The sequence below is a fragment of the Astyanax mexicanus genome, chromosome 4 (assembly GCF_023375975.1).
Source record: "Astyanax mexicanus isolate ESR-SI-001 chromosome 4, AstMex3_surface, whole genome shotgun sequence".
NCBI lineage: Eukaryota > Metazoa > Chordata > Actinopteri > Characiformes > Acestrorhamphidae > Astyanax > Astyanax mexicanus.
In genome coordinates, this window is record NC_064411.1 from 18,977,528 (window position 1) to 18,987,312 (window position 9,785).

General features: G+C 36.8%; 3 protein-coding genes across 13 annotated transcripts in view; 1 reads left to right on the top strand and 2 right to left on the bottom strand.

The window, feature by feature from the left end:
• The window catches only part of LOC125801441 (zinc finger protein 239-like), a 308,090-nt gene extending 305,324 nt beyond the window's left edge, over positions 1–2,766 (bottom strand). Inside the window, exon 1 of one of the 2 annotated variants that reach the window (XM_049478187.1) lies at positions 2,636–2,766. The gene's annotated coding sequence lies outside the window, so the exon portion shown is untranslated. Of the gene's footprint in view, positions 1–2,430; positions 2,446–2,635 lie in introns of those variants that run through there. The other variant, XM_049478186.1, reaches the window with a different exon arrangement.
• LOC111197331 (NACHT, LRR and PYD domains-containing protein 12-like) overlaps positions 1–9,785 on the top strand; it is a 686,367-nt gene that overhangs the window by 480,848 nt on the left and 195,734 nt on the right. The window lies entirely within an intron of this gene.
• The window catches only part of LOC111189991 (zinc finger protein 239-like), a 269,338-nt gene that overhangs the window by 162,144 nt on the left and 97,409 nt on the right, over positions 1–9,785 (bottom strand). Inside the window, exon 1 of one of the 10 annotated variants that reach the window (XM_049477083.1) lies at positions 2,636–2,761. The exons of the other annotated variants lie outside the window; for them this stretch is intronic. The gene's annotated coding sequence lies outside the window, so the exon portion shown is untranslated. Of the gene's footprint in view, positions 1–2,635; positions 2,762–9,785 lie in introns of those variants that run through there. 10 annotated transcript variants of the gene reach the window in all.

Here is a 9,785-nt window from a genome sequence, read left to right on the forward strand (position 1 = left end):
AGCAGGTTTCACGTCATTTGGGGTATAAACATGGAGTCAGATCAGAGGGGGGTCAGAACTTTTACTATTTGATGGCTGCTAACTGTCTTGTATGTATTGGTTCTCCTGAATTCAGTATTTTGTAATAAATACTTGATTTGCTTTCAACTCCACTCCACCTGTCTGCGACTCTCTCCATCAAAACGAACACGCAGGGGAGTTGTACCCCGGATGGTGGATGGGGGTAACCCATCTTTCATTTTCTTTTTACAACTATATATATATATATATATATATACACACACACACACACACACACACACACAGGAACAATAATTATTTTTATATTATTAATAATAATAATAAATTAATATTATTATCAATATTAATAATATTAGTACAATATCTATTAATATAATATATATGTATATTAACAATAATAGTTTTAAAAAAGTTTAATGTTTATTAAACATTTATATATAAACATATGACTTATTTATTTAGCCATATGTATCTGTAGGAGTATTTTTTTAATGCCAAAGTACATCCTTTTATAATTCAAATTTCAAAATATGTATAATATTGATGATTACAACACTTTTTTACATTTTTAGGGTGTAATACTGAATAAATACTGCATAATAATTGATATTTGTGGATCGATTGAGTGCGCTGTTTCAGGGGAGGAGTCAACAAAGACGTTCTTTAACCTCCTTTCTTAATTTTCACGTTGCGAAGCTCTTTGGGAAACACTCGCAGAACTGGCTCGTTCTTTACTCACGTCATTCGTTAGTTCGTTCGTTATTCGCTAAGGTTGTTCGTTTTCGGGAAACCCACCCCAGAGGCTTTGTTCCAGTAGCAATAATAGTATCAGTTTATTATTCATCTACTACATCAGTCTAGTGCATTTAAGTATTTATTCAAGAATATGATTTGCTGTTTTTATTGATGTTTATATATATATATATATATTTTTTTTTTTTATTTAAGTTGTATAATTCTTTGTTATTTTGTATTATGTTTGATATTTATATCATACCGTTTATTATAAATACTGTTTTTGCAAATGGAGATATTTATGCAGTACATGTTTATCTACATGCTAAAATATAAATTTGGGATTTAATTTACTTAAATACTGTTGTGTGTTTATATTTTATACATGATACTTTGTAATAAATTTATTAATTTACTATACACTTTAAATTGTGTTATTTATATAATTGTTTTACAGGCAGTTGCAAAAAATGTCAAAGTGCCAATAGCACAGCTTTAAATTTTCTTTCTTGAAAAGTGTTCTCTGTTCAATATTGCACAGTTCTAAAAATTTGGGGCCACAATTGGTTTTCTGCTGAGGGCATGTGTGTGTGTGTGTGTGTGGGTGTGTGTTAGAGCTCTGCAAATCTCTGTTGGCCCAATGTGCAAATACCCATTGGTCCGATTTGGGCTGCCCATATGGGGGCGGTACTGCACCAACCTCATTGGCCCTCATTGGCACCATGTTTTTTTAATGCGTCACAAACAATGTAGAAAAATACTGAATAACAAAAGCAGTTTTGTTAAAAGGATACAGCAACTGGATATAGGGGCACATTACATTATTTTTAAAGGTAAGTTACAGTTTAGCCACCTTTACCTTATCAAGCCAATGCTAGTGACCTAGCCAAGCTAGCTAGCAATTCCAAACATCACATACTACCAACAGCGTGAATGTCCTAAAAACATGAATTTGTTATTAGTTGTTGATATATAGCCTAAATGGTAGGATAATGTACACACAGTTTGTAATGGTTAATCCTTTTCGTTATATAGTTAACTTTAACCGTTAGGTGTGTTATTCTGCTATAAACACCACTGGGTCATTTTACAAGCTAATATTTTAGTTTTTTTTTTTCTGTCAGGATGAGTGAGGCAGGCTGTGTGGTGAGGACCAGGTCGATATGATTACTCATCTATCTATCTATCTATCTATCTATCTATCTATCTATCTATCTATCTAATTAATTTAAACACTGATTTAATATTTTTTCTCTCTTTTTTAAAGAGCATAATATAAAATATTTCAGCATGAAAGCTCATATTTGTTAGCTGCTGGTTAACTAGTTAACTTTAGGGCATGGTATGTGTTCAGAAAGAGGGCAGGAGGTGCAGAAATTAATTAATATTGTCCATTCCTTAATTCCTCTGTGATGGGGAGCTGAAATTAGCTCTGATTATTTTTTATTTGATTTATTTTTTCCGTTCCGCCTTAAATGCGGTAGCGCCTGCCGTCTGTTGCACCATTTAAGGTGGAACGGGAAAGTTAGCTAGCTAGCTAGCTAGCTACCGAAACGAACTACTAGCGAACTTTTTATGCTTGTTATGAAGAATTCAGCCATAAAACATCAAAACTACACAATAAACTAAGGCAATACAGTGCTAATCGTAATTTTTAACACGGAAAATACTTGCATTTGTGGGTTTCTTAAGGGAGAAATGGGATTCACCCTTAGAGCTGCATCGTTCTCGAACGACACATAACTGCTGAGCAGAGCTCGGAGAAGATCCAGTGCTGGTGGTGTAAATGCTGCACATGCTGAAGGTGGTGAAGGTGGTGTTGGTGTAGGAGTGAATGTAGAACAGCGTGTTAAAGAAAGAGAGAGAAACTTCTCCATACCTTCTGTAGTTCAGCTGATCCTGCTCTTCCTCCTCAGGCGCTGCGAAAGAACTGCAGAGCCCGAAGCTCAGCCTCACTCGGGTAATGTAGAGCTCCGCCCCCTCCATATCACATTACACCCCATCACCGCGCTGAATGGAGCTAAACAGCTAAAACTCTCATTTAAAACAGCGTAGAACTACTTCGATGGGGTTTTCTTTCATTTTACAAATTAGAATAAAGTATTTCACTAAAATAGGAAAGAAAATATTTTTTAATGTGACACTTACGAGTGGTAGCTTCTAGCCATTTTTACCCATGCACTTATACTGACTACGCCACTCCCGTTAAAAGGTGGGAGAAACCCAAAAGGAATGTGAAGCCCTCCCCCTTCACAGATCCCGACTGTGTTAAAACAGTCTATAGAGGCAGAGTTTGATATCAAAAATACTTTTATTCACAATCATCAAAACACAAACATAAAACCCACAATGAATCTCCACTGAATTGGTTGACACTGACAATACTTGGCTTTAGCACATGAACACCAGTTTTGGATGGAATAAAGCAAACCAAAAATAAAGGATCCACAAAGCCCACAGCTTAACACTACACTGCACACCACACCAAACAAACCATAATGGGGAGGACTAGCTTGGATTCTTTCTTTGGTAACTTCAAAAATACTGTTCAACAAAACACACTAGATGAAAAGAAACTCAAGTGTGGCAGAGTATTAATTGGAAAAAAAAAAAAAAACCCCACAAAGTTACTGAAACCAATGAAAAAAGAAAATAAACTAATTAAATTGAACCCAAAAAAACAAAGAATTACAAAATTAAACAAAACTTAGCTACTACAATAAATTATGCAGATAGTCATAGCCAGAAAACAATGCAAAAAAATAAATAAATAAAAGCACCAAAAAAAAAAATTAACAAAACAAAGAAACCGCAGAAACTAAAGCAATCAATACAGAAATTATAAGGAAAGAAATACAGAAACTATTCAAAAAACCCCATAAATGGACCATCAAAAACAGTAGAGAACCATTAAGAAAACAGTAGAAATGACATTAGAAAACAAGATTAGAAACACAGTAGAAATCAGGAAACAACAGAAAACAGTGGCCAATATCCTCAACTTTCAGCCATGTACACGTCCTGCCAAGACACACATAATTATTCAACATTTATTTATTTATTTGTTCATTAGCTCAACCAAATTAAAAATGTTACATACCCTTGCCGTCTTGAGAGAAGCACATGGAGGGAAAGGGAAAATCAGGAGCACCCCAGCCTTCTTGTGAACTTGCACAATGAATACTAAAAACCCGGTTAAAAAATATACATAATACATAATTTTACTACAACCCAAAACAATACAGACCTTAAGGTACTTGGAGTGTTGTAAAATAGCTAACTTGTACAACTGTGTACGACCACTGCAATACACAACATACCTCTTTCCAATCTATGATGAGAGTCAAGTGAAACAGCAGCACCTGCCCAAAACAGTTCTCTGCTCTGTCTCCACTCCTCTCCAACATGCACACCAACAGCAGCTAAATCATTAAAACACTGCACTATCCAGCAACACCTACACAACACAAGCACTTCATAAAATCAGCCAGATAGCACAGATAAGTATAAGCTGCTACAAAAACTAATTAAAAACATTACCTTCTCTTGCTGCTGCTGCAGTTTAAAAGCTTTAATATTGATCTCTGCAGGTCTGAAACAGTTGATGTTGTTCTGTGTTGAGAAAATTTGTAAAATTTTCAGTCTCAAACATTTTCTAAACATCAGCTTTATTCGCCAAGAGTGTTTACACACACAAGGAATTTGTTTCCGGCTGTTGTTACCTCTCTACAATTACAAACAACACAATATACAGAGAAGACTATGAAGACAATGAACAACTTCATTATAGATGAGTAAAGTGCAGTTGCAGTATTATACAACATGTATAAAGTGCAGTATGGCATGTAAACAACAGTAAACAGCAGCTCAGTTCTAGTTATTAATAAGTTTGATAGCGATTGGAAAGAAACTTTTACTCTGTTATGGCATCATTTTACTGCCAATAGTCGAGAGTGAAGTTTTTGAATGCAAGAGCCTATGTCATGCAGTGCTCACGCATTTTATTGGCTCACGTGTAAAATATAGGTGTGCTCTCACAAATTTACCATGCTCTCTCTCAGATTAACTCTCCTCTTGTACGAATATGCGCACGCTCCCTCACTGCAACAAAGCTGACAAAGGTCTCCAGCCAATCAGACGTGGCAACAGGATTTGACCAATTAAATGCATAATGCCCCTTTTCTGCCTATATTTTACAAGTGAGCAAGTGGGCAAAGGAGCACCAATAATTTTTGTTGCTCTATCCAGCACTCTTTGCAATCTGCATATGTCCTGTTTTGTGGCTGAACCGAACCACACTATGATGGATGTGCTCAGGACAGATTCAATGACTGCAGTGTAGAACTGTTTCATCAGCTCCTGTGGCACACCGTGTTTCCTCAGTTGAACACAGAAAGTACATCCTTTGCTGGGCGTTATTGAAGATGGAGCTGGTGTTGGCCTCCCATTTTAGGTCCCAGGAAATAGTAATTCCCAAGAACCTAAAGGTAGTAAAATTAAATAGTTGTTCTAATTTAAAGGGCCTTTATTTTGAAACAACACATCGTAATGTCCTCTTATTAGGTGAGAAGGGTACTTCAGACTTGGAAAGGCATTAAAAAAATCCTATGCAAATAACAGTTTCAAAACTAAATATTGCCGCAAGCGGCAATCATCGGGTTCAAGCACCAACTGGACGATGGTGTCTAATGGAGCATAGGATGGTGAGGTGTAAGAAGGTCTAATTCAGTTAGAGGCACATCTAATGAAGTTTGTAGAATATTCATCATGGGATCTACAATTAGTCAAAATGTGTCTACATGTTTTGTTTATTGATCAGGAGTAATACAAATTACATTTTAAGGCTTTTCCTTTAAGGCTTTTAACATATTTTAACTAAGGGTTCCAATAATTATGGAGGGCGGTGTACCTCCTGCCTGAGTTCCGTAGCTTTGGAGTGCATCAGGGAGTAACTATATCCAAAAAATGTGATCTCCTGGAATTGCCAGAACTATTATTATTATTATTATTATTACTGAACTATATCAGTATCAGTTAAGGACCAGCTGGGAACTGTATTTCACAGTAATGGTTTTAAGTGGATTTTTTTTTTTTGTTTTACTACTACTTTTGCTACTAATAATTTTATTGTTTATCATTACAGTAAAATAGTGAGTTTTCTATTAAATTACCAAGCTAATCAATGTTATTGGAAAAACACTAGTAAAATTCCACTTCTTACCTGACCTCTCTCTTAAAAAAAAACAATTCTTTCTTTTTAATTTTAATATTTTTACAAGCGGACTTTTATTTTGAAACAGGTGGATTTGTCCCCCCCAAAAAATGATATCCTTTGGCTCAGCTCAGGTGTACAATAGGGTTCATGCACACAGGGGTGGTGACGTATATCCGCTACAATCTCAGCCAGCTCAGCCTCTTCCGGTATCCACACTGTTGTGTTGAATTTAGTGAAGTCGCGATAATGTCTCAGGCAAAAAAGTTTAAGTTTCAGCTAACTGACAGCACTACGGTTGAACATTGCTGTGTACCTTTGTGTCAGGCCTCTAGTAAGTACAATAAAGTACTTAGTTTTCATACATTTCCCTCCGATGCGGAAAACCGGCTAAAATGGATTGTTGCTATCCGGAATGAGAACTTCAGTCACTCCGCATACCCGCATGTGTAGCCGGCATTTTAAGAAAGAGGATTTGCGTGAAGTCTGGACGGCGACTGTTAAAGAAGGGAGCGGTGCCGATGTTGTTTGAGTGGAACAATTTCTCTGTCCCACTTTCACGACCGGGGGGGCTGGACACCTGTCCAGGAGACGGATGCACTCCTCGGGGACCACGACTACGCTTCTGCTCCGGACCCCGCTGCTGTCGACTTGGTTCTGGAAGAAAACCTGCTTCTTAGAGAGGAGATCCTCCAGCTGAAGAAACAAATAGAGCAGCTTACTCTGGAGCATCGCTTTGGCATTCACCGCTTTGCTGGCTCAGACAGTGACATTCGCTTTTACAGGTAAGATGTGGTAAGATGTTCAGCAGGTTTTATTATTTAAGTTTATGCACTAAAATAAGTAAAGCATACAGACATACTCGCCAGCACTGATTAAAGTTTGTTTGCTGATTATAAATATACAGTGTAACATTAAAAACGAGAATATGGTAAAAAGGTTTAGTTCATATTTTAATTTAAAGGGTCATTTTTCATATTAATCACACGTAAAGCTTGTGGTTTAAATTGAGTTATCAAAAGTGAACTTTTTAATGATATTTTTTAAATTTGGTAATGTATGTTCACCTTCATTATGTGTTCTCTCTCAAGTATACTTTGGTTATTATTTAAATTAAGTTACTAAAACACTGATACCAATTTTAATCATAAAAATAATTGTATTTATAGGTTTGGATCCTATGACCTCCTCATGCGCTTCTGGGCCTTAATAGAGCCCTCTCTGCCATCTATGGTTAGTGTCACACCAGCACAGAGAGGCACCTTTGAGCCAAGTTCCACTGTGGTAAGTACAATTATGTTTATTTTCATGGACCATACCTTATAACCTGACCGGGATAATGGCTGATAGAATTAAAATTAATACAATATTACCTTGTGTTATTTTTACAGTCTCGTTACCTGCAGCCCATAGATGAGATGTTCATGTTTCTGAACTATCTTGCACTGCGTTTAAAACAGCATGACCTTGCCGACCGGTTTGGGGTCCACCAGTCCACAGTCAGTCGGATTATTACAGCATGGAGCAACTTTCTATATGCTGTGCTGGGGTCAGTGAGAATCTGGATGGCAGTGGAAAAAATAAGGGAACATCTGCCAGCAGAGTTCAAGGACTATGCAGACACTACAGTTATCCTGGACTGCACAGAGCTGAGGTGCCAGTGCCCATCTTCACCTCTTCTTCAAAGTCCCATTGTACACTTAAAGGGCTGCTTGGTGTTGCTCCTCGTGGGGCTGTCACATTTATCTCTCCACTGTATGCTGGATCCATCAGTGACAAACAGATCATGAGAGAGTCTGGAATTCTCTCCCTGTTGAGACCTGGGATGGCCATCATGGCCGATTGAGGATTTCTTGTTGGTGACTTTGTGCCATGTAAAATCTACAGGCCTCCATTTCTGTCTGGAAGATCCCAGATGCCTGTTGGTGAGGTCAGGGAGACCCAGGCCATTGCCCGCCTTAGGGTGCACGTGGAGCGCCTTCCTCTCCGGCTTTTTGGCAACATTAATCAGCTCTATACTGTAGCATGTCTGCTGACAAACTATGAAAATGGGCCTCTTGTAAAGGCTTGGACAAAAAAGCAAGGCTCAACATCTGCTGGGCTTTTTTGAAGGTGGAAATGTTTAGTTTCTTATCACAGAGGATGTAATGTAAATAGCGTAAATCTGCATGTATATATGTATATATTTTTCAATGAAATATGGTTTAATGCATTGTGACCGAATGCTGATTTACTGCAATAAATTCACTGTTCAGTTTAACTAGTACAAGATTTGTTTGATTTGATTGCCTACCTTACTATAACCATAACTGTATCAATTACACACGACATTAATCACTTTGATGCTAATTTCTTTATTATAATCAGTAATGTTCAATAAAATTGTTACATATTTTAACTATATTTGCAGCTATACTAATAAACAACAGCAATTCATTCTATTTAACAATAACTTACACAACAGCTGTAACTTTCTTAAATCTGCTCAAAACAACTTTTACAAAGAAACAAAAACAATTTACAGATTAAGCTCTCCACACATTAGCTAGTGATTTAGCTCTATCCTATTTATCTAGGGATGCACAAAGGTAAAAATAAAAAAAGAAAAGGTCAGTTTTTTCTTTAATTGTTTTCATGATTCCTTTGTCATGGGGGATCCTCTGAATAATCATGTATTCCTCTGTATAGACCACAAAATCACACCAGTCCAAACCAGAGATCAGCATCTGGCCCTGAATCTGCCAAAAGTAAGGATGAGTTTTCCTGAGTGTATGTGTGCCCTCACTGATCTTAATATATGGGCAGTCCACATAGCTTGCTACATTTGGGCATTTTATTTCAATGGTGCATCAGGGTGGATCAGAAAACCACAGGGATAGTGGTTAACCTCCCTTACTCTGCAGTACTCCTCTACTGCTACAGGCTCCAGCTCAAGCCCTCATGTCAGCAGTCTGATGGCTAGGTCTTGAAGAGTAACTGTTTATTTTACCTTGAGTGTATTGACAAATATCTTTCAGTTATGATTACTTATCTTAGTATCTATAATTACATAATCATTGTGTGAAACCTTGTATTCTATATGCATAACCAATACTCACATTGTATTTGATCATTTTTATTACTCACAGTGTATTTTACACGCATTTATATAGAAGATTAACCAATAATCACAGTATATTCTTTACATATATAGTCAAACACTGTTTGATCAGGCATGTGACTAACACCGGCCTTATTATGACAAATTAACCCACATCATACATAACGCGTTTACTAACACATAGGACCTATTATATGGCGGACTAACCACGCGCTACTAACACATTAACATATAATATATGGAATCCATTGTGTGACGTGTGTAGCTTATGCTTGAAGCATTTCGTTCACTGCATGTTTCTGACTATTCATTGTGCAAGTTCACAAGAAGGCTGGGGTGCTCCTGATTTTCCCTTTCCCTCCATGTGCTTCTCTCAAGACGGCAAGGGTATGTAACATTTTTAATTTGGTTGAGCTAATGAACAAATAAATAAATAAATGTTGAATAATTATGTGTGTCTTGGCAGGACGTGTGCATGGCTGAAAGTTGAGGATATTGGCCACTGTTTTCTGTTTCCTGATTTCTACTGTGTTTCTAATCTTGTTTTCTAATGTCATTTCTACTGTTTTCTTAATGGTTCTCTACTGTTTTTGATGGTCCATTTATGGGTTTTTTTGGATAGTTTCTGTATTTCTTTCCTTATAATTTCTGTATTGATTGCTTTAGTTTCTGCAGTTTCTTTGTTTTGTTAGTTTTTTTTGGTGCTTTATTTATTTA